Source organism: Petaurus breviceps, unplaced genomic scaffold, assembly GCF_028583685.1.
Source record: "Petaurus breviceps papuanus isolate PSGF00001 unplaced genomic scaffold, PetGlider_PUasm1.0 551, whole genome shotgun sequence".
Lineage (NCBI taxonomy): Eukaryota > Metazoa > Chordata > Mammalia > Diprotodontia > Petauridae > Petaurus > Petaurus breviceps.
Genome location: NW_027186372.1, coordinates 2,295,750 through 2,321,708, shown reverse-complemented (window position 1 = coordinate 2,321,708; position 25,959 = coordinate 2,295,750).

Genomic DNA, 25,959 nt, shown 5'->3' with positions numbered 1-25,959 from the left:
AAAGATAGTTACAGTCTGAAGAGTATATCATAGTTCTGAAGCTGCAGGGAACTGGAGGAGTCAGCTACCCTAAATTCCTCTTTTTACAGAGAAGGAAGCTGAGGTCAAGGGAGTTTAGGTGACTTGTCCAAGGCTACAAAAGTAGCAAGTCTCAGAATCAGTATTTGAACCCAGGTCATCAGAGCCAGAAGTAGCATAATGCATAGTTTGTAATTCTATGTCTTTACCAATTTGCCAAAGAATGGCTAAAGATACACTTGTGCTGATCTATGGAGAAGACACCCATTCATTTATGGATGGATGGGAACTCTTTACATTTTGCAACCATCTTGACCATGCCAGGCTGAAAAGAGTGGCACTGCTAGAATCTCTAGGGGACATGAAAGTACCTACCCTTCTTTCTGAACTGGAAGTACAGAAAGTAGTTTTCAGATCTAGAGTGTGGGTCCCCCAGAGTTAGAGATCCTTCCAGGGAATGTTTACAATTTCCGAATCAGATTCATTAGCTCATGAGGGACACTTCTGGAAGTTAATAAACTCAAAGGTGATTTGACAGGGTTTCATAGGATCATAGAATCATAAATCTAGGAAAGGGAGGGACCTTTTCTTGTTCAATTACTTCATTTTATGCATGACTTAGCTAAGAATGAGGTAACGAGGTTAAGAGATTTTTCTAAGACTCACTAAGTATTAGAGGCAGAATCGAGCGTGGAACAAGTGTTTGGTTTAAGATTGGAGGAGTATGACAAGGCTGTATACCGCCACCTTATTTATTTAACTTCCACGCGGAGTACATCATGTGAAGCGCCCGACTGGATAAATCAAAGGCTGAAGTTAAGGTTGTGGCGAGAAATATCAATCACAGACATGCGGACAATACCACTTGGAAGGCAGAAAGTAAAGAGGAATTAAGAAGCCTCTTGATGAGGGTGAAAGAGGATATATATATATATATAAACCCACCACCAAGGTCTTGGCAACTGGTCCCCTCACTTCCTGGCAAATAGAGGGAGAAGAAATGGAACAGAGTCAGATTTTATATTCTTGGGTTCAGGGATCACTTTAGACTGAGACAGCAGCCATGAAATGAAGAGACGCCTGCTGCTTGAAAGGAAAGCTACGGCAAATCTGGACTGAATACTAAAAAGCAGAGACATTACTTTGTCAACAAAGGTTCATATAGTCAAAGCTTTGGTTTTTCCATTAGCAAGGTATGGCTGTGAGAGTTGGACTACACAGAAAGCTGAGTGCCACAGAGTTGATGCCTTTAAATTATGGTGCTGGAGAAGACTTTTGAGAGTCCCTTGGACAAGAAGGTCAAATCAGTTAATAATTTATTCAAACTATTCACTGGAAGGTGAACTACTGAAGCTAAAGTTTAAATATATAAGGAGGAGATGGGAATCATTGGAAAAGAACTTGATGCTGGGAAAAATTGAAGACAAAAGGAAAAGGGGATGGCAGAGGATGTTATAGAGAGACAGTATCACAGAAACAACAAACATGAATGTGGACAGACTTTGAGAGATAGTGGGGGATAGAAGGGTCTGGTGTACTATGGTCTGTGGGATCATGAGGAATTGGATCCAACTGAACAACAAGCAAATTAAGGGCAGAATTTGAACTCAGGTCCTCTTGATTCCAGAGTCATGCTTTTACAAATATGGCAATGAATTTAATCATAAATCATATAACTATAGTACTTTGAGGTTTACAAAGAGCTTCCCCCACAACTTTGTGAGGTAGATAGTAACAAGGGATAGTAACCCATTTTTAGAGTAGGAGATCAAGGGTTAGGAAAGTGAAACAGTATACCTGGTGACACTGTGTGACAGAGTTGTGACTTGAACCCAGGTCTCCTGATGGCAAATTCATCATTGTCTCCACCCCACCCAACTTTACTGCCTCCTAATTTGAGTATCAGGCTCCCATTGCTCTGTGTCTCAGCTGAATCTCCTCCCACTCCCATCAACCTGAATGGCATCACAGACCTCATACTCAAATCAACACTCTTTTGCTCCTGTTTCTTTAAAAGTTTCTGGTATATCAGAAACATCTGAACTGATCTCTTTACTCCCGAAAATGATTCAGCCTGAATTAGCTAAGTTAATGGCAAATACAACAATGGTCACTTCACCATACATATAACTCTCTCTGTACTTAATTTAATTCAACAAACATTTATTATGCACCTACTAATCTCAAGTCCCTATTCTTAAGAATTTCACAACCTAATAGTGATGGGGTGCCTGGATGCCTGAGCTCAGTCCTCAGTTTGTAAAATCATATTTCTCCCTAGCCTCAAATCTCCCCAGCCTCAGAGCATTATCTCTGCCCCTTCTCCCCTGCCAATACTCTGCCTAGCAACCATTCAAGATCAAGCTCAGACAAATGTTTATCTCCCCTTGGTACAATAACCAGCTGCACCTATGAATCCTTCACTAGACTATCTATAAGTAACTCCCTAGACCATTAATATACATCCTGAATCCCTCTTAGCTTGGGACACACACATACACACACACATACACACACACACACACACACACACACACATATATATATACTCTCAATATCCATCTTGTCAAACGTGACATTGATGGGTGGCAGACTGGGCATTTCTTGGTCACGCCTGACCACTAGCTGACTTAGTGACGTTTAAAGCCTAAAACCACACCTCCAAGCAGCCCTCTCCCACCTTGAGCTATTTCCCAGTGAATTCTGGGCAATCCACCTGCACGGTAGATATTAAAAGTACATGTTCCTTTAAGAACTGACCACTCCTTAAATCCTTCCTAATCCTGCCCTGACCTGGTTAGCATATTTGGTACATGCCATACTATAGTTATTCTCTATAATGGCAAGTACAGAAGTAGTTCACACCTTGTTTCAACTATTGAATTAACACCTTGTTTCAGTTCAAGTTTCTTTTGAGCCTTGTATCAAGTCTCTTAAGAAACAGAACATGTGAACCTCGCAACTTGTGAACCCTAGAACTCATGAGCTCCTGCAACAAGAAGGGGAGGAGAAAATGACCATATATAAGGAGAGCCCCAGACTAGGAACAGCAGAGCTGAGAAGAGGACTCTTGTGGTGACAGAGTGAAGAAGGAAACTTGTGGTATCCCGGCACTCTGTCTTCTCTGTCTGTGTTGATGTTTGTTTGTGATACTTTGTACAGAAGCCCTGGGACCTTACTGGAAGCCCTGAAAGAGGAGTTTCTGGTTATATGTTTACAGAAGTCCTGGAGGAGGGTTTTGGAGGTCCTGGGACAGTACTGATGATGTGTGCTGACCTCTTGGACCTTGTTTGTGGGTCTGTGTTGATTTCTATGTTGATGATTTGTGTTGAGTTCTCAGACCTTGTTGGCGGGTCTGAGTTGATTTCACAGGCAGATAGTAAATTGATGATGGTGCTGGCAATGTGCATGAATATTATTGTGGCTCTGTCAAGCTTTGTCTTCCCAGAAACAGGAACTGTGAAGGACTTGAGGTGGACTGGACACTGTGAATTTCAATATGGAATGGGAACTGGTCAAAGAACTGGACATGTGTAGCGGCAAGCACCCCAGCATCTCCAGGGTGTCTGCCAACACAGGTTCTTAGATCTGCTTTGAGAAAGGAAAGCAACTCAAAATGGGTTAACAAGCTTACTTTAATCAGTCAAATATGTATCGTTTACCTAGTTCAGGGGGAAGAGGTCAGCACCCCGAACTTCAGAATATACAGACAGAGTTATCAAGACAGAAACAGATCAAGTAGACAGATTTTCAAACTGTCCAACCATTACATCCATACCCAGTCAACATCTGGGTTTCAACATCTGGGTTCTTCAAAGCCAAGGAGGGGCTCTCAACAATGGCTTCCCAGAATCCAGATCAAATCACAGAACACTTCTCAAAGTGAGCCCCCAAAACAAAGCTACACATCAGGGCTTATATAGCCTTCTTCTGGCTCAGAGAATGTAACAACGTTATTGACTCACTGGCCAATAAACAAGCATCTACTGAAAAACAAGCCTCCCACCCCAGGCTCCAGGTGCACTTTAGCCTAGGGGCAGGGAAGATCTTAAAAATTTACATTCCCATTACAACAAAGAGCTGGACAAAGAACTGGGAGCTGCCTGCCTTTGAACCCAGGTGACAGTTGGAGCTGGGACCATGGAAGAAGAACCATGGAAGCTGAGAGCCAGCCTCGAATCAAGCTGAAAGAAGACTTTATTTGGATACTGTGTACTGACTGAGAAGATTAGGATTTACTGTGACCTAGGAGTGGAGAACTTGACTTTTGTACTTTGTGATTGAAATAAGGATTTTGTGATTGACTAAATGAATGTACTTTGTTCAAAACTATGGGATCACTTTGATGAAAACTATGTGGCCATTTTAGTGATAAGTTGTTGAGTTGTGACATGGTGAATGCTGTATTTTGATTTTCTGTAAATGTTTTGCTCTGGTTTGTTATTGAATAAACAGAGAGCTCACTATACTATGTAATCAGAACCTTGAAAGCTGTTCACAGCAGCAGTCCTCTGGAAAGCTGTTCATGCTTGGCTTTACATTACAAAAAACATCAACACAGACAGAGAAGACAAACAGAGTGCCAGGATACCACAAGTTTTATTTTTCCTTCTTCACTCTGCCACCACAAGAATCCTCTTCTCAGCTCTGCTGTTCCTAGTCTGGGCCTCTCCTTATATATGGTTGGTAGCCCCTCCCCTCCCTGTTGCAGGAGCTCATGAGTTCCAGGGTTCACAAGTTGTGGGGTTCACATGTTCTGTTTCTTAAGAGACTTGATGCAAGGCTCAAAAGAAACTTGAACTGAAACAAGGTGTGAACTACTTCTGTGCTTGCCATTACACCCTCTAAGGTTGTAGGTTCCCTAAGAACTCTTGCCCTCTGTAAAATTTAACAATAAACTTTTACCATCTTGACTTAAAGATTGCTTGAGTCCGTGAATTCTTTCCACACTGAATTCCAGAGACTCTGGCTATTGGGGTTCCTGAAACACATATCCTCCCTCGTCAATAGGAAGTGGGTGAGGAAAGGACGGATACAAATAACTATGATGCATGAAAGGGAGATAAAGACCAAAGGAATAGAAGAAATTAGAGATCATTTTCCTTAGGGAGTGGGGAGAGATATGAAGAAGGAGAAGGTAATGCAAAGCTTCATGGAGGAAGCTGAAAAGTTGGGCTTTAAAAGATGGGAGGAAATTCAAAGGATAAAGGTAGTCAGGGAGGAGAAATTCATTTCAGGCAAGGGCATTAATACTAATAAAGACACAACTTTGTTAACACAAGTTAATAAAATTAGCAAAATGGGAGAATGCAGAATAGGAACATCGGGCAAATAATAGTAAGTCTGATGGGAACATACAGTATGTGGAGGGGTAGAATATGAGATGAGCTGCCAAGGTTGGAACCAGGCTATGGACAGCCTTGATGGCCAGTTAATACTTTCACAGAAGCATATAACCTCAGAATTGGAAATTATCTAGTCCAACGTGCATCTAAACAAGTACTCAAGGACCCAAAAAAGAGTCATTCAACCTCTGCTTAAAGACCTCCAGTGTTAGGTGGCAGATGCCCTCCTATGGTGATCCACCCCACTTTGGGACAGCTGCAGTGGTGAGGAGGCTTTTCCTAACACAGAATCAAAATTGGCTTCTCTGCTACTTGCAGTCACTACTTCTCTTTTGGGATCTCACTGCTTTTTAGCAGACAATACTTAACCAAAGGATGACAGCTTTTGAATCAGAAAGAGATGTGGTCAGATGTTGCATTAGGAAGATTAGTTGGGTCTTGGAGACCAGAAGAGCAGTTAAGAGGAAATAGAATAGTCTAAGTGAGAAGAGATGAAGTTTCAAATTGGAGGGCCAGGGGTTGCAGTGGAAGGTTAAAAGAGGGGAGGGATTAAAGAAATATTGCAGGTGCCAAATTACCAGGACCCTGGTAATTTTAAAATTTACACAGTGCCTAATTCCTGCACCAGTACGATTAACCTTCCCCATCAGAACCAGCTGAATTTCACTTACCTTTCATGCTCATAAGAGAATTCATCCATTCTCACGGCTACAAATATTGCCTTAAGGACAGTGATTGCCACCTTACCTCATCAGGAAGTAATAGAAAATAAGCTCCTTGAGGGGAGTGATGGTTTTATTTTTGTCTTTGTCCTCTCCCCAAACGCGCTATACTTAGTCATACTTTCATATGTAGGTACGCCAGGCCTTGACCTTCTGCTTGTTACAGAGTAGACTCTAAATAAATTGCTTATTGATTTGTTGACTGTTACCATCTCTCCTTCTTCTGGAATTCAACAGCACTTTTTTTGTGCCTCTTTTATGGTGCCAATTACATTCTACTTTATATCGCACATTTATGGATGAAGGTGTATCATCTATGCAAAAGTTCTTTGAGGCCAGGCTTTTTCAGAGTCCGGAATAAGGCCTTGAATAGAGAAGATACTTGGAAGATATTCATCAAGTGAATGAAGGTATAAAGAAGGCGTGTTGCTGGAGCCACAAATCCATTTTAAAGGTAGAAAGGCCTCTAGTCGGGAGGGAAACAAGGACTACCTTCTGGGATCAGCCCCTGTGCATGATCAGATTAATTCCCTGGCAAACCCAAACATTTGAGGTGGCCCCTAAGAACATGCCAACAATAATGGACCCAAATGATTTCTTGACAGGGCCCTGGGGGGGGGGGGAGAGACAGTCACCTTAGCAAACTGAAATGTCAATTACGAGGGATTTCTAATCCTAAATTACTCTGAGGTTTCTGACAGAGCCCTTATGTCAGGGGAGCAGGAAATCATGGTTGAAAAATAAACAAGCTTTTCCTCACCAGTTAACTCAAGGAGAGCCGGAGCGACACCCAGCCCAGAACACTCCCCACAGTCACACGCCCAGCAGAGCCCAAACACTACAGGGAGCCAAGCCCACAGGAGCATGGAGAGGACCTCACCAGAAGGCAGCCCAGTAACATCACAAGCATACTGATCCATTGACAAATGCACCAGTCGTCCCTCTACGACTGTCTCTGGACATACATGTTCCCTATATGTGTGCGCCTCCATGCTCTTCCCTGTTTGTCCACTCTTTTTTTCTCTTGGTCTTTTTGGAGGCAGAAGGCAGGGCAATTGGGGTTAAGTGACTTGCCCAAGATCACACAGCTAGTAAGTGTTAAGTGTCTGAGGCTGAATTTGAACTCAAGTCCTCCTGACTCCAGGGCCGGTGATTTATTCCCTGTACCACCTAGCTTCCCCTGTTTGTCCACTCTTGCCACTGATGGTGTGTGTGTTTGTGGTATACTGTGCCTGAGGCTTGATGTGAAAATATTTCATTTCTGCTTTTCTTATTCTGCTATTTTACTAAATGTCTCTCCTTTTGATTAACTGAATTCTCCAGCCCACATACATTGTTTCTAAGCAGATACAAATATCTAGATGTGAATATCTACCTACCAAATTTCTTGAACCTAGGAAAGCCTTGTCTGGGGGTCCAATATGAGTTCTAAAAGATGTGTCGAGGTACTATAAATGAATGAATAAAAGAAAGCATGAACTTATATTTCCAGCTCTGATCATTCTCCTGAGCTTAAAGGCTCTCCCAATACTACCTGAAAGTCACCGTAGCTGTAGATAAATTTGTGTTCCTTCCAAACACTCTCCCCTCCAGACTTAAGGTCATAGAATCATAGCCAGAAGGGACTAGGATAATAGAATGTAGAGCTAAAAGGGACCTTAAAGCCATGTGGCCCAAGCCCTTCATCATATAGGCAAAAGTTAATTGCTATTTATGTAATTTGTCACACAGAATCACAAAGAGCTTACTGTTTGTAATCTCACTTGATCTTCACAACATTCTCAAGAGCTAGATAGTACAGGTGTCATTATCTCCATTTCATAGATGAAGAAATTGAGTCCACTAGAGGTTGTGACTTGCCCAAGGTCGCATAAGCAATGTGTCCTAGACGTGATTCAACCCCAGATCTTTCCATTCGGAGTTTTTCATACTATGCTTTCCGCCATGTTCTTCTTCTTTTTTTCTCTTGCCTTCTGTCTTCTCTCCCTTAATGCTTCCTCCCACCTCCTTCCCTTCTATTCTCTCCTCTGTCTCACTTCTCTCTGTGTCACTGTTCTCTGCTCCTCCCACTTTCCTCCTTTCTAACCTCCTACGTTGGCTGATCTGAAATTTGCTTGTCTCGATCCACATTGATGCCAAATCAGTTATTCAGTCACATAAAAATGAAAAGAAAAAAAAATGTTCTAGCCTGAATTATCCAATTTGATTCCAAAGCATAATTTCTATCAGTTTATCGTAAACATCTCTGCTTAATAATTATTTTTAGTTCCATACAATTTTTTACATCAATGGGGAGCAAGCTGTCAGACAAAATGTATCAGAAATATTTGGAATAAAATGTGTTTTTTTTAGTTGGATTTTTTTTTTCATTTAAAATCTCACACATGTAAAATCACATGATTCTTCCATCCCTGCTAACTCTCGTCCAGTATTTTCTTTGCCTTTATAGCTAAACTCCTTGAAAAGACCGCCTACATTAGGTGCCTCCACTTTATCTCCCATCATTCTCTTCTTAACCCATTACAGTCTGGCTTCTGACCCTACCATTCCACCAAAACTGTTCTCTCTGAAGTCACTAAAGATCTCTTCATTGCCAAATCCAATCTTCTGGCTGCCTTTTCAAAATCCTCATTCTTTTTGACCTGCCTGCAGCTGTTGACACTGTTGATCACTCTCTCCTTTCAGATATTTTCTTCTCTCTAGGTTTTGTAGAACATCACTTTCTCCTCACTCTCATCCTGCCATCTGACCAAGGGATCTTCTTCCAGATCATTCCCTCTATTGATAGTTGTTCCTCAAGGTTCTGTCCTGGGCCTTCTTCCCTTCTTCCTCTATACTATTTGGTAATCTCATCAACTCCCATGGATCTCATTACCATCTCTGTCCTGAGATGATTCTCATATCTACCTCTTCTACCCCAACTCTCTTCTGACCTTCAATCTTGCATCTCCAACTGTTTTTTACACATCTCGAACTGGATGTGCAGTAGACATCTTAAACTCACCACGTCCAAAACAGAACTCATCGCATTCCCTTCGACTCCCTCCTCACACCTGCCATACACCCCCCCCATTACTGCAGAGGGCAACACCATCTTCCCAGTCCTTCAGGCTTACTCTGTGGGAGTTATCCTGGATGCCTCCCTCTCTTTCACCTCCATCATACCATCTGTTACCAATTCCTGTAGGTTTGACCTTTTCAGTATCTCTCCAATATAACCCTGTCTCTCCTGTAACAATGTAGCCACTTTAGGCAGGCCTTCAGCACCTCAAATCTCTTTCCACTCCAATCCATCCTCCATTCAGCCACCAAAGTGATTCTCCTAAAGCACAAGTCTCCAGTAAACTCCAGCAACTCCCTATTGCCTCAAGGATCAGATACAAAATCCTTTGTTTGACATGCAAAGCCCTTCATCAGTTTGCCCCCTCCTACCCACCTTTCCACCTTAGTTCCTGCCAGATACTCTTATGTCCGGTGACACTGGCCTCCTGGCAGGTCCATGAAGAAGATGCTCCGTTTCTCTTCTCTGGACATTTGTTTCTGATTGAACCCCATTCCTGGAATGCTACCTGTCCTTAGCTCAGCCTGCTAACTTCCCTGCTTTCCATTCAGTTACAACTAAAAACCTTCCCCACCCTTTCTTAATTCTCATGGCTGGCCTCCATTAATTCTTTACTGTTTATTGTCCCTTGTGTATGGTCTCCCCCATTAGAATGTAAGCTCCTTCAGGGCAGAAGCTATTTTTGCCTCTTTTTGTATCTAATACACGAGTGTCTGGCACAAAGTAGGCACTTAATAAATGCTTATTCATTCGTTGATTGCTTTACAATCCAAGTAATGTTTCACATTTTTTATTTTATTTAATCTTCACTAGAGCCCTGGAGAAAAAGCAGACCAGATAACATTGTCCTCAGCTGGGAGATGAGAAGACCTAGACTTGAGACACAAAACCCTAGAAGCAGCAAATTCAGGACCCTTGCCTACCTCCCACTCTGGGGCAGATAGGTGGTACAGTGGATAGAGCACTGGGCCTGGAGTTAGGAAGGCCTGAGTTCAAATATGGCCTCAGACACTTACTAGCTATGTCACCTTGGGCAAGTCATTTAACCCTATTTGCCTCAGTTTCTTCATCTGTAAAATGAGCTGGAGGAGGAAATGGCAAACCACTCCAATATCCTTGCCAAGAAAATCCCAATTGGGGTCACAAAGAGTCATATATGACTGAAACTTCTCAACGACAACCTCCCCCTCTATACCCTGCTGGTCATATCCTGGCGCGCTTTCTCTGACATCTGCCTTGTGGAAAACTGAAATGTCATCTTGACGAGGGCGATTATTTTCAGCATATTCCATCTATCTTCTTATCCAAAGAGTCATAGAATACTTGAAACCTGGAATGGACCCGTAGAGAGATCTCTGAGATTAAACCAGTCATTTCACAGTTGAGGAAACTGAAACACAGAGAGACTGTGACTCGGCCAAGGCCATATAGACAGGCAGATAAATAGATAAAAGATAGACAGGTACACACATAGATGGATGGAGAGATGTAGAAATAGCTAGTTGGATAGATAGATGGGTGGATGGACAGATAGATGCAGAAAGACATTTAGAGAGATAGATAATATCAATAGAAAAATAGAGAGAAATAATATAGATAGAAATATAGGTAAATATTAGAAAGACAGATAGATAGATAGATGAAGAGACAGACAGATAGATAGTCAGACATGAATAGACAGATGACACACAAATCACTAGACAGACAATTGCATAGATAGATGATAGTTATAGACATTTCTTTCAAAGAGAGCTCATTTTGAGAATCGAGAACATATTAAGATCAATGTGGTATTACTGTGTGTATGTATATATACATATATGTATATCGTATATGTGTGTATATATATATACATATATGTGTGTGTATCTATACCTTTCTATTTTCTCCCTAGACTTTTGATTTAATTGATAAGGGAACCTGTTTGTGAGGAAACTCTCTCTACCAATACAGGTCACTACCTGCTCTGTAACTTATAGTGGTAAAAATTTTCCTGGGTCACTGAGGTCAAATGACTTGCTTAGGGTCACATAGTCAGTTTGTATTAAAAGCAAGGCTTGAACCCAAACCTTCTTGACTCTGAGACTGGCTTTGTATTTACTGTGGCTACATTATTTCTCATAATATTTCTATTTATGCTAAATATCAGTAGTGTGATATAGTAACCCAAAAAACTGAGATATAATGTTTCATGAAAAGAAGGAAAATTGTAATTCTAGAATGAGTGAAATGATAAGCCTGCTGTCCTCTGTCTCACTTCTGCAATACTCTAGCCATAATTACACTATTTTAAGAAGGACATTGACAACCTGATATACCTGGTTGTTAGTTCCAGAGTCTACACAGCACCGCCTGCCTTCACTTTCCTAACACTCACTCTTCATTCCCCTATGGTCACTCCTCAAGTTGTTCTCTTCAGTGACCTCTTAATTGCCAGATCCATGCTCTATAGACAGGATGAGGAGACCTAGGTTTAAATCCTAGTTCTAACATTACCTAGCTCTGTGACCATTGTCATTCTTTCTCCCCTCTGACCTTCAAGTTCATCACCTTTGAAACTGGAACAATAATTGTGAGAAAACAGCAATATTTGTTTGTTTTGGTTTTGAGGTTTTGTAAACCTCCAAGCACTCTGTAGGATGTTTCCCAGCAGTCATCTTTCCTGGCCTACCAGTGGGGTCTGACACAATTAGCTGCTCCCCTTCTCTCCCTTCCCTTTCCCCCTCAACCTTTTCTCCTTCTTCACGCTTTTTTCCTTCCTCATCATACTTGATATAAAACTATCTTGATTCTCCTCGACATCTCTGATTTCACTTGTTCTGGGTATTATATTAAACATAGTGTGGCTTCAAGAGCCAGAAGACCTAGTACATCCTAGTAGGACTGTACAGCTATTTACTATAAGAACAGGTTCAATCACTTCTGGGTCAGTGACTTCCAAGGCCTAGCGCAGAGCTGGTTACATAGTAGGCCTTTAAGAGAAGTTTGTCTATTGATTGACTGATTAATTGATTCATCTCTCTGAGCCTCATAGGATCATGGGATTGTAGACCTGAAGTTAGAAGGAATCTCAGAGATCACCTGGTCCAACCTCCTCATTTTACAGATGAGTGAAGAGATGCCTAGAAAGGTTAATTGACTTGTCCAAAGTCACACAGGTAGTGAATGGCAGAGTCGGGATTTGAACCTAGGTCCTTTGATTCCAACTCCAGCTTACATATCATGATACCTGCCTCAGTTTCCCAACTGTAAAATGAGGGATTTGGATAAGGTAATCTTTGAAGTCCCTTCCCTCTCTCCATCTCATTCATTTAGACTATCTTTCCATTTCTTCTCTTCTATGTATATACTTACCATACTACTCATTCAATATCCAAAGGTTTCAACCATCACTTCTTTTCTTTAAAAAAAATTTCTAGGGGCAACTAGGTGGCGCAGTGAGTAAAGCGCCAGCCCTGGAGTCGGGAGGACCTGAGTTTGGTTCTGGCCTCAGACACTTAACACAAAAAAACTAGCCGTGTAACCTTGGGCAAGTTACTTAACCCCAATTGCCCTCCAAAAAAAATTTTAATTGATATTTTTAGGTCACCTGTATTTTCCAATGTAACCCTTATACACACACACACACACACACACACATGCACATGCACATGCACATGCATGCACCATTCCCTGAGTTCCAACTTTCTAACAAAGAATAAAAAAGAAGAGAAAAATAAAACACTTCAGCACAATTAGCCAATATATCAGAAACGTGTGACTTTGTAGTGTTCCACACCCACAGTCATCTTTGACTCATTCCTCAAAGGAGGCCTGGACAGAGTGGGCTGGTGTAGATCTGGATGAGACTGGCAGCTGTGTACAACTGGACGCGCTCCAGCCATCAGTGCCCAACCCACATCAGTTGTCTTCATATAGTCCCAGAGGCAATGTAAAGGAAATGAGTTGCTCAGGACCACGGGGAATTGAAAGGAAGAGCAAAGAAGGATTTTGTATTCCCTAGATGTGCCTCATGGATGTAACAAAGAAAATATGTGTTATTTGATTCCTAGATTAGGCTCATGGGATGTCAGAGCTAGAAGAAATCCTAATCTTTAGAATCCAAAATGCTAATGCTTAAAAGATACTTAGAATAGAGACCATATCAGAGCTGGAAGGGACCTCATAATATGGAGTATAGAATGTCAGAGCTGGAAATGAAGGGCGATCCTTTCTTATTCTAATCCAACCCTTTCGTTTATTTAGCAAATAATAATGATTTGACATTCAGTTACTTTTCAGTCATGTCTGACTCTCCATGATCCCATTTGGGGTTTGGTTTTTTGGCAGATTCTGGAATGGTTTGCCATTTCCTTCTCCAGCTCATTTTACAAATGAGGAAACTGAGGCAAACAGCATTAAATGACTTACCCAAGATCTAGTAAGTGTCTGAGGCCAGATTTTAATTCATGAAGATGAGTCTTGCTGACTCCAGGTCTAGCATTGCATCTGCTGTGCAACCTGGCTATGTATAATAGGCCCTTACTATATTCTTATTGAATTTAATTGAAACAGAAGGCCAGTGAAGGCCAATAAATCGATGAAGGTCATACAGCAAATTTGTGGAAAACAGGGGAAAAGGCAGTTTCTCAAGGTCACAAAGGTAGTAAGTAGATCTAATTCTGCCCTTCAGTCTTCTGATTCAAACCAGATCCCAGATCTCCCGACACATGACCTTCTCCTCCCCCGTGTCACTGATCCCAAGCCTTGCGCTCTTTTCCCCACATCACACTGTCCTGTTCCTTCTCCCCTTGTCCTTCTGGACACTTTTATAGCCCAGTCTGCCTACTGGCAGGAGATCAAAGAGAGAACAGAGGCCGTAAAATTGCACACAGTTGATGGCTTTATTGTTACCTGGGAGGCCAGAAGATCACAGGGCCTGCATTCCCACCTGGCTCTGCTCCACTGCCTCTTCCTTTCTGGGAACATGGCTAGGATGGAAAGAAAGAAGCAGGATCAGCAGCTGCAACCTCAGTTTCATGTTCAGAGACCAAGCAGAGCAGGCGATGGAGTCATAAGCAAGTAAGTTGTTCCTCCCATGAGATAGCTGTCCAAAGCAAAGCCATAGTCAGTTCTGCCCTTTCCAGCCTAGGAAAGCTCCCTGTGGCACCTCCTCTCCCCCCCCTACCCCCTTCCCAGCATGCTACTGTGCAGGGCTGGATCTCAGGGCTTACAGGTTCTTGGATCTTTCAGAGTTGGGAGGGACTCGAGAGCAGAAACAAATAAATGTCAGAACTGGAAGAGCCCTCTGAGCTTATTTAGTCCAGGGTTATCAAACATGGCTATAGAAAGTATCAAGCAACTCCAAACCAGATGGAAATGTAATGGGGGAATATTTAACAAACTAGAAATACAATAAAAATCAGATAATGTTAATATGTGGTTACCTGTCAATGTGTGCTTATAGAGATGCTTCTGTGCAGTTCAGTGGCCCCACTTCTATTTGAGTTTGACACTACTGAATTCTAGTCCATTCGACTGATGGAGGACCTGATGTCCAGAGGGGGAAGGAGCTGACCCAAACTCACACAACTCTATTCAAGGACAAAGCTGGAAGTTATACTCAAGAGTCCTCCTGATTCCTAGCCCAGGGTGCCATCACACTATTCTTCCTCCACCAACTTTGTCTTTGGTTCCTTTAGCTTCCATTTTTTTAGTCCTGAGTTTACCTTCCTTCCCTTCTGTCCTGCAAATGCAGTTTCCAATGATTTCCTATCCTTCCCTTCCTTCATTTGCTCTAAAGGGAAAGGGAGGGACCCAAGCAAGGCTTCTCCCAGCGTAAATGCATTTTGATAGGTCTAGAATCCTGTGTTAGAGTTAGAAGGAGTGATCTGAGGTTCTTAGATATTTTCCCTCTCTCCCTTCCTTTCTCATTTGAGTAACTGGATGTTTTCCCCCCAAAGTATAACTTAAAACAGGAGTAATGATTGGTGGAAACCTTTCACTGAGGGGAAAAAAGAGCCTGGGAGAGGCTGGTGCTGACACCCTGAGAGAAGACTCCAAAGGTGTGCCTTCATCTTACTCAGGGGGAGATGGCAATGAAAGACTGGAGAAGCCTAGAGTCTCATCACCCAGCCTAAGGAACTGTGGAATGGGAGGGTAGAGAGAACAATGAGGAACTGCACAGGGCTAGGGAAAGAGGAAAAAGAAGCCCCCCACCACCACTTTCACCCACCAGAAAAGAGGCTCAGTTGATGGGGACAGGTTTTGTCTATGGGGGTTGCCTCTGCCTGGGGAGCCCTCACATTCAAAACTGTAAGTGATTTGGGGGGATTTGCATTCAGGGATCTTTGGGACTAAGCTTGTTTATTTGTTGTCTCTATTTTGTTTTCTTCCTCCTTTTCACAAAACTTTCCTCCTCCAGTGAACCGTATGATTGTGTAAGAGATGGATGAGCCCATGTAGGCTGTGTATATCCACATGGGTTGTCTAAATGGACTTTGCAGACAGTTAGATGGATATCGCCAGATTCTGGACTACACTTCTCCAGCAGAGACTGCTGTCACTTGCAAGGGGGGAGGTTGTCTCAGGATGCTGATGGGTAGCAGGTGTAGAAGCTTCTAGGTTTCCTTGGCAGGGAGACGGGGAAGAAATGGGGTGCAAGGATGAGTAAGGGAATTCCCCGAAGTATAACTAGATAGACCCTGTATGTCATGAAAGTCACTGACAAGAGTCACAGGATCTTCGTATGCACAATACTAGAGATGAAGGGATTTTTAAAGATAGCATGTTGGAGCTGGGAGGTACCTTAAAACACATGATGTCAGAAATAGAGGTTTGGAGCAAGCACTCATCTGTCCAGAAGACTTTAATTACCAAAGGTTCTCACATTATTTCTTTTTTATTCCAAACTTATACGCCCAATGAAATGGACATTTCCATATATATAGCAGAAGAGAAAAAGAGAATTGTAGGTGAACCTGAAGATCCTAATTACATACAGTTTGGTTTTCTTTTAGGTATATAATAAGTCCAAAGTTCTCCTGCTTGTTAGTGCTTCTCTCTGGAAAGGTCCTTCTTAAAATCGACAAACCTAAAAGACAGGAGCATATACTGCTTCTGTCCCCACCTTCTGGTCCCTGCCTCTCAAGCTTGCAAGAATGCAATTGATGCTGCAGAGCCTAGAGTAGCCCTAGGTAAATAATGTAGATATTGTACCGACGGTCCACAGTATAATGAAGGGATGGAAGCACTGCATTAATACTAATTAAAACTCACATTCACATAGTGCTTTAAGCTTTGCAAAGTGCTTTACATGCAGTATCTCATTCAATACTCAACAATCCTGTGAGGTAGGTGCTATTATTCTCATTTTACACATGAAGAAACTGAGAAGTTAAGTCACTTTCCAGGTTCACACAGCTAGTATCTGGGGAGTGCGGGGATGTGGATTAGAACCCAGGTCGTCACTCCAAACCCAATTCTCCATCCACTATAGTATAGTCTCTCCATGCATTAGCCTTAAATGTCAAGGGCATCTCCATTTCTCTCAAGAGCTGGGAGCCATTCATCAGTTTATACAAATCTTTCATGACTCTATTGGGATTTGCCTCAGCCTCCCCAACCTCTTTCTGACTTGTAATCAGGAGAGGGCATCGGGGGAGGGCTCATCCTAGGATGTGGTAATTTTGTCAGAAAGTCCATGTGCGTTTATATGACAAGATCAGCTTTCTTAGATTTCAATCTTGGTAACTTTTGAGACAATAGACAAAGTACCTCTCAGGAGCACTGGGCTCCATCTATGTCAAAAAACCAGGGGAAGGCATCTAGTATATTGGGAGAGGAAGTGAAGTGTCATGGGCAAGGCCCCGGATAGGAATCAAGGACCCTGGAGTCAAATGCAAGCTTTTTTGCTTATCGCCTGTGTGATGAACTAGACAGTTCAGTTCCCTTCTCTTTGCTATAGCTATTGTTGTTTAGTCATGTCAGTCATGTTCAACTTGCCATGACCCCATTTGGGGGTTTCTTTTTTTTTCTTTTTGGAGGGCAGATGAAGTTAAGTGACTTGCCCAAGGTCACACGGCTAGCTTTTTGTGTTGTGTCTGAGGCTGGATTTGAATTCAGGTCCTCCTGACTCCAGGGCCGGTGCTCTATTCACTGCTCCACCTAGCCGCTCCAATTTGGGGATTTCTTGGCAAAAATACTAGACACAAAAAAGTTAAGTGACTTCCCCAGGTTCACATAGCTAGTAGGTGTCCAAAGCTGTATTTGAACTCAGGTCCTTCTGACTCCAGGGTGGGCACTGTATCCACTGAACCACCTAGCTGCCTTATGCCTCAATTACTTCATCTGGAAAATAGAGGGGCCAATTTAGACAACCTTTTAGGACTCTTCTTGCTCTAGATTCTAGAATAGCAGAGGGTTTGAATAAAGAATATTAAAAAAACCATATTGGGTAAAAGAGAGGCTCAAAATAGGAACAGAACCAAGAAAGTATAGTTAAATAGAACAGTTACTAGATCTTTTAGTTGGAAGATCTAGATTAAAAACCTAGCACTACCACTTACTACCGGTGTGACACTGGACAAGTCATTTCACCTCTCTATGCCTCAGCTTCCTCATCTATAAAATGAGTGGACTGAACTAGACAAAGTCTGAGGTTCCTTCTAGGACTAACATTCTACGAATCTATAACCTGGGTCGCATGGGATGATAATAACTGAAGACAGAAAGGGGGCAAAGCCAATCATAGGATAATAATTTTAGAACTGGAAGGAACCTCAAAGGTCACCTACTCCCCTCAGTTTACAGATGATGAAAATGAGGTTCAGGGAGGTTCAGTGGCTTACCTGAGGTCACCCAAGCAGCAGGTATGAGAAATGGGATTTGAACCAGGCCCTCTGACTCTAAGCGCCAAAGCTTTCTCCACTGTCTCCTGCTGCCTTTGCAGCTCTTCACAGATTTTGTGGTTTTTCTCCCAAGGAGAATAAACTTTGGATGGGGAAGAACAGAATTAGAATGGGACATTCTAAGAGGGAGTTGAAGTCCAGGATAAGTTAAAAGAAAACCCAAAAAAAAAAAAATACACGTTGCTGGTGATTGTAGATTGTAAGTTCCTTGAGGGCGAGGACTGTCTTTTGACTCTTTTTGTATTCCCATTTCTTACCACAGTGCCTGGAACATAGAAGGCATTTAATAAATGTTTATTCATTGAATTATTGATGAATTCCAGTCACTAGGCTCAGATGAACTTTATCTTAGGGCATTGAAAGAGCTGGAGGTTGTGATTGTTGAGGAATGAGATGATCTTTGAAAGACAGGAAGGAGAAAGGACCAGCAGCACTGGAGAAGGGCAAAAACTCCTACTTTTTAAAAATGGAAAGATAATAGGGGTGGATAGGTGGGGCAGTGAATAGAGCACCAGCCCTGGAGTCAGGAGGACCGAAGTTCAAATCCGACCTCAGACACTTAACACTTACTAGCCCTGTGACCTTGGGCAAGTCACTTAACCCCAATTGCCTTGCCCCCTCAAAAAAAAAAAAGCAAAAAAAAATGGAAAGATAATGTCTTCTGCAAACTGCAGAATGGGGAGTTTGACTATGACTCCTGGCAAAATTCATTACAGGGATGATTAGTGAACTTCTACAAAAGGAAAGTGTTCACAAATGACCAGCATGGTAACTGGAGTAGAAAATCACAGGAATGCAATACACCAAGTCTACCGATATAAAAGCAATGTATCTCATAAGTTTCCAGTGCTGTCCTTGTGGTAAGATAATCGAACAGAGGTGTCTGTCTGGCAGAATCCAACCAATAATTATTAAGGAATGGTTCAGTGTTGATTTGAAATAATATAGGTCTTTAATGAAATGCCTTAGAGATCTGTTTGGGGCCCTGTTTTCTTCAACATTTTTATCAATGCCCTGGATAAAGGCATAGATGTTATGTATATCACATTTGCAGGTGACACCCCAAGTTGGGCGGGATAGCTCATCTTGCATTACAGAAGCAGAATATAAAAAGATCTTGACAGGTTTAAATGTTGGGTGGAATCTAAAATCTTATTCTTATGTTAAAAAAATCAAGTTCAAAAGTATGAAGTCAGAAAGGTATGTCTTGACAGGAATTTTCTTGCAAAAATATTTGGGATTTTTAGCTAGGCTCACACTCAGTTTTACAATATGCCCCTCCCAGAAGTGAATATTGTCATAGGCAAAGTATCCATACCAAAAGGTCACAGAGTGCTCTCTGCCTTTGGCAAACCACATTTTCAATGTGTTCATTTCTGAGTGCCACGTTTAGATAATCTGGGAAGCATCCAGAGAACAAACAGGATCATGAAAGGCTTTGATCACCCCACACAAAGATCATCTGAAGAAAGTGGGGGTGTTTAGCTTGGAAAAGTGAAGCTTCAAGAGTGACAGGGCAGCTCTCATCACGTCTTTGAGGGGCTGTCATCACAGAAGAGGGATCAGCCTAGTTCTGCTGTGCCCTCGAATGCTGAACCAGGACCACCTGGCAGAAACTCTGGAAGTAGATTTGCTCTTGATGCAAGAAAAAAACTTCCTAAAATAATTAGATTTATCACAAAGTAGAATGAGTGGGTAATGCAAGTAATGGGTTTCCCCTTATTTAAGGTAAAGGGATCATAAAGACCATAGATGTAGAGTTGAAAGGAACCTCAGGGACAATGTAACCCATCCCCAACCCCAAGTGAATGGGATTAAAGTCCTGATTCTGACATTATTTGGATATTCTTAAGCAAGTGATTTTCCCTTTCTGAGTTTCAGTTTCCTCATCTGTAAAACGAGAGCCTGTGCTCCTATAACATAAGAGTGTTGTGAAGGAAGTACTTCAAAAATCATAAAACGTTATAGAAAAGGAAGGAAAATGAAGAAATAAGAATGATAGGAGGGGAAGAAAAGAAGGAATGGAGAAAAGAAGGAAGGAAGGAAGAAAGGAAGGAAGGAAGGAAGGAAGGAAGGAAGGAAGGAAGGAAGGAAGGAAGAGAGGGAGGGAGGGAGGGAAGGAAGGAGGGAGGGAGGGAATGAAGGAAGGGGGAAGGATGGAAGGGGCAAGGGAAGGAAAGAGGGCCTATACTTATTTTGTATGTAGTTATATATGTACATGTCGTTTCCCTCCAATAGAATGTAATAGAATGCTCATTGAGAGTAAACATTGTTTCATTCTTTGTATTTCAGTGACTAGCACAGTGCCTGGCACATAGTAAACACTTAATAAATTCTTATTGATTGATTGGTTGATTGACAGAGTGAATGTGATGAATGTGATGAAGTCCTGGCCTGCATTTGACACTCCCTCTCATCCTCTGTCAAGAGACAAGTTTGAACATGGCTATCTCTTAAGGTCTATCCTCTGCCCTGTGTTCCAGGAGTCTATGTCCGAGCATCTTCTTTGTTCCTGGCAAATACCATGGATCTTCCCCAAAGCTGATCAGACCTGTCAATAACATGTTCTAATACATTCAATGTATTTTTCTCCATTACTCAGATTCCCCAGAGTAGTCTTGTTCAAGCACAGGTTAGTTTGAATGTTCCTTGAGGTCCATTCCAATTGTGAAATTCAAAGATTCAAACCAAGAACCCCTTGTATAGAAGCAGGCTTCACAATTATGTGAAGTCACTTATCTCTGAGTTTTTAAGCCCTGAATTTCCATCAGTAAAAGTATTCACAGTTTGGTTTCTTTAGTTTTTAAATGACATTAAACCCCTACTCTGTTTAAAATTTACCTCAGATTCATAGTCTTAGAGATGGAAGAGACATTAATCAAAACCTAATCCTACCCCCATTTTACAGTTGAGGAAACTGAGACTCAGAGAGGGAATTGGCTACCTGAGGTCATTTGGAGAGTAAGGGGCAGAGCCAGGCCTGGTGACTTCAGATGCAATGCCCTTTCCACCACAGTACACTGCAGGCCTTATCTGTTCCCTGTCTGGAGGCTATACTGTCTGGAACATGTGAATTCAGGAGAACTGTGAATTTTCTTCAGCAATCTGGATCCCAAAGTCAATTTCCATCCTCAATGTCTTCCTCTTATTCTATCTCCTTCTTCTCTCTCACTCTCTTCCCTTTACTGTCTCACATCTGCACCATTTTAGAGCAAAAGCACCCAAAATTCAATGTGCTTAAGAAAAATCTTAATGGCTTTCTGAGATAAAATGGCCTGGCCCCATAGTGGGCACTGCTAGTTTCCATTAGTTCACTTGGCAGTTTCCTATTAATTAGTAAGATTGTGACAGAAGACTTGGCTTCATCAGCAAAGTGTCTGAAGTTATAGATGGGAAAGACCAAGGGAACTATTGGAATGGAATTATTAATCCTTAAGACCTTGGATCTAGAAGGAACCTTACAACACTGAATATAGAATAGGAGAGCAGCATGGGATCTGAAGCCACAGACCGTTAGAGCTGGAAGGGACCACAGATGGCATCTAGTCCAAATGACTTATTTTCTAGATAAGGCCTAAAGGGCATGGTTGGTACAGTTTTAAATGGCATGGTGCAATGCCAGTTTGTCTTTCAAGGGGGCACCCAGCTTTAGCAGCAACCACCTCTGACCAAATGGTGAACAAGATCCTTTTGCTAGGGCTTCTAGAATCCCATTGATGGTGACTGCAGGAAATGAGACGGATTTTCAAGAGAAGATGCATAGGATCATAAGGATATTAAGGGAAGAGTCCTTCAAGTATTCCTTGTCCAATCCCTGCCCCTTGCCACTGAACAGTCTCCTCTTGAAGACCTCTGTCAAAGACAACTCCTCCCATGCAGACAGCAAGAGGAAAATGAGACATCAGGTTATTTGAAATGACTTTGTTTCTGCTCTGTCCCATCATCATACCTCTGTATCTACCCCGTGGCTTCTGCCTACTTATAGCATTTGGAGCTGGAAAGGATCCTAGAGCTAATTTCATTAAATCCCTCACTTTACAAACAGGGAGGTCACATAAGTAGAAAGTAACAGAGGAAGGATTTGAACTCTGGGCCTCTGATGGGATCCAGTGTTCTTCCCACTCACTGCACCACCCCACCTTACAGCTTCTTTCCCTGAGTTCCCAGCCTGACCTCACACTTAGGCATTAGGGGCCCCCATGGTATTTCTAGTGTCTATTATGATCTTCCCTGGTCAAACATAATCTTAATCTCCTACCAAATAATAACAGCTAGCATTTACATGGTGCTTCAAGGTTTACAAAGTGTTTTACGTACATTAATCCATTGGACGTCCTCATTGTCTCCCAAGGAATTCAGTAGCTTTACATTAGTATCACCTTCCTTCTTATCACACTGCTTCCACCAGACCCACATGGCTGCAAAGGTCTGATCATCCATGGAGATAACCCAGGCAAGGGTATCTGAATAGGCCCCTACAGATGCATCTGAGGTTTGACTTTTACCGCATTCCTGATCTCCCTCAAATCTTGGAGAAAGGTTCAGCAAATCAATTCCATTATGAACTGTGCAAAGTACTGGGCTAAACTCTAGAGGAAATAGAGAATTGAAATAAGATACAGTCTTTACTGTTATGGACCTTACAATCCCTTCTTCCTATGCTTTTTAGAACAGATTTCAGGGATGCAGGATGATGGGGCTGGTTCCCAGTATCTAAGGTAAAGGTACAGTTGCATTTGTTACTAAGAATAATGATACCCACAATAGGTCCCATTTGTGTAGTGCTTTAGAATTAGACGATTCACTTGATTATGAAGAAGGCAGAGCAGGGATGGATAGACTTAGTTTCAAAGGATCAGAGTTGGAAGGGACTTCTGAGGGCTCTAGGCCGACCCACACCTGAACAGGCATCTTCCCCTTGGCTTCCTTGACAACTGGTACGTGGTCTCTGCTCAAAGACTCTCAGCCAGGAGTTCACCACCTCCTAAGAATTCCCAAAGAGGTCTGTTAGACTTTTCTCCTTTAATTGAGTTGAAATCTACTCCTCTGCAACTTCGACTCACTGTTTTTCAGAGTATCACAAAATCACGGGGCCAAAGGGTCCTTACAAAGGAGGACCTGAGGTCCACAGTGGCTTGCCCAAAGACACTCAGCTAGTGGATGGAAAAGCCAAGGTTAAAACTTAGGTCTTCTCACTCTGAATTCAATGCTCTTTGTATGACATCTCTCTTTTGCCTGTGATGGGATAGATAGGTGAAAGGGCAGGTGAGGTTAAGTGAACTAAGGATATATTGAGTCAAACCAGTTGTTTGGGTTTTTTTTTCAGTTAGGGCAAAATTATCACAAGCACTGGAGAGCACTCCTAACTACAGAGATTTCTATGACTTCCGACATGACATATGCACAAATACCCCAATACTGTGCTAAACAAGACAATTCAGAACTTTTGGAAAAAGACTAGCTGGGCTGAAGTCCCATCCCTCTTCAGGTGCCTGGGGTCCATTGGCCCCTTGGATCCATCCACTTGTGCCTCTTCTAGGTCTTGGCTATGAACCAGTCCTCAGAGAGAGGGAAGTACTGGATAGAGTCGCCCCCCCCCATTAACTGTTGGAGAACATCTTGTAGCGGAAAGAATGCTGGACATAGTCAGAAGACCTGCTTCCAGGTCCTGAATTCATTCATTACGAACTATGTGACTCTTGGCAAGTCATTTCCCCTCACTGGACCTTAGTTATTCTACCTTAAAATAGGGATAATAATTTTCTTAACCTCTTTGCACAGTCAGGGTTATTGTGAGAAAGGAACTTTAAAAATAATTCAGTGCTGAATGTTACTCACCTTCTGACAGTGAAATGATAAACAAGATATGAAGAATGAGGCACATTTGAGGGCTATGGCCATTGTACAAATTTGTTTTGCTGTACCATGCATATTTGTCCAAAGAGTTTTGTTTTTATCTCAAAAAGAAAACAAATGCTTAGCAATTGAAAAAATCTAATGAAAAATCTACTAAGTGCTTATAGGATTATACCATGGCTTACCATTTAGTTAAGTGCACTGAAGATAGTAGGCAATTAATAAATGTTTATTGAATTGAAAAATGCTAGGGAAATTGGAGCTATTGTTTATCTTTAAGTTGGAGCTAATGACACTGGCATTGCCCACATCACAGGGCCATTTTGAGGAAAGCATTTTTAAACCTATTAAGTGCTTATATAAATATAAGGTTGTTTACTACTCAGAGTGAGCTGGTACCAGGAGGAGGGGCAGGAATCCCAGAGACATTCCATCTGGCGGGGCCAAGCCCATCCCATCTCTCTGGGTTCCTGGGCATCATCAACATCACAATGTGAAAATTCACTCATTTCCATTTGGCAGGAGCTCTCTAGACAGATCTCTGCTTCTCTAAACTAGAAGAAATAGGAAGACCATCTCCCATTTACTTATTTATAAGCTTATTTCTGTGTCTTCACTTGCTCCTCTATGAAGTTGGTGGCTAAAACATTCATACCCTTTAACCCAGAGATCCCATGGCAAGGCATATATACCAAGAGGTCAAAGATGGCAAGTTCCTATGTATGCCCAAATATTTATAGCAGCAATTTTTATGGTAGCAAAGTTATAGAAGAAAAGGAGATACTCATTGTCCTAACCCTAGTTCAAATAACAGACCTGAAATTTGATCTTTATATGACCTTGGGCAAAATGACAACCTCTCTTGGCCTCAGTTTCCTCATCTGTAAAATGAGAAACTGGAAATAGATAATCTCTGATGTTCTTTCAAGCTCCAACTCTATAATTCTACAACCCTACAGTTAGGAAAGACAAAGATGAATGGGATAGAAGATTGCTGAACTGTAAGAAATATTGAATATGGAGAATTCAAAGCTGTACGAGAATATTTACATGAATTGGTACCGTGTGAACTTAACAGAATCAGGAAAACAATGCACAGAACTATAACATGGAAAGAAATGGAAGAATAACAATAAAAAGAAAATGAATTCCATGCAATAGCAGCAAGCAGTTATATAGCACTTTAAGATTTAGAAAGCGCTTTACAAATATTATTTTACTTTATTCTCAGAGCCCTGTGAGGTTGGTGCTATTATTATCTCTATTTTACTGACCAAGGAAACTCAAGTCGAGAAAGGTTAAATGACTTGCCCATAACCAAACAGCTAGGAAGTGTCTGAAGCAGTATTCAAACTCGGGTCTTCCTGTCTGCAAGTCCAAGTGCTCTGTGATTGCTTAGAGCACTATCTGGTTTGGCATAGAAGAGATGTGAAAATATAGCTCCCTCCTGTCTTTGCAGAGGTGGGTGAGGTGGGTGGGACTACAAATGTGGAATAATGCATATTCTGTCAAACTTGGTTGATATGTTGGTTAGTTTTGATGAACCATTTTTTCCCTTTCTTTTTCATTCTTTGTTCCAAGGGCTGAGTTGTTGGGTAAAGGGAGAGAGGGACATATTTAGAAAAGGTTAGATAAAAATGAAAGATAAATAAAATTAACAAAAAATATTGTTAGACAATACAAGGATTATTCATTATTCTAGATGAAGAAACTGAGGGTCAGAGTGGGGAAGGGACATAACCAAGGTCACCCAAATGACAAATAGCAGGACTTGAACCCAGAAACAAAAACAGAAATGATGATTAGGAAAGAGGGAACAATTGGGAAGAGAAGTAGGAGAGAAATAAATTCAGTGAGTTCTAAAATGATAGCATTCATTATATCAAACTCTTTCTGTGACATCTCACTGTTCATTTGGGCTGTGCCATCAAAGCCAGTTGCTACCTGTTATCTCTACCCTTTGAAATACTCATTAGCTCTTCAGAAGTAACCATTATTCACAGTTCTTCCAACTGCTCTTATCAAACCTTCACCCAGCCACAGCAACCTCCGAAAAAAGAAAATTATTT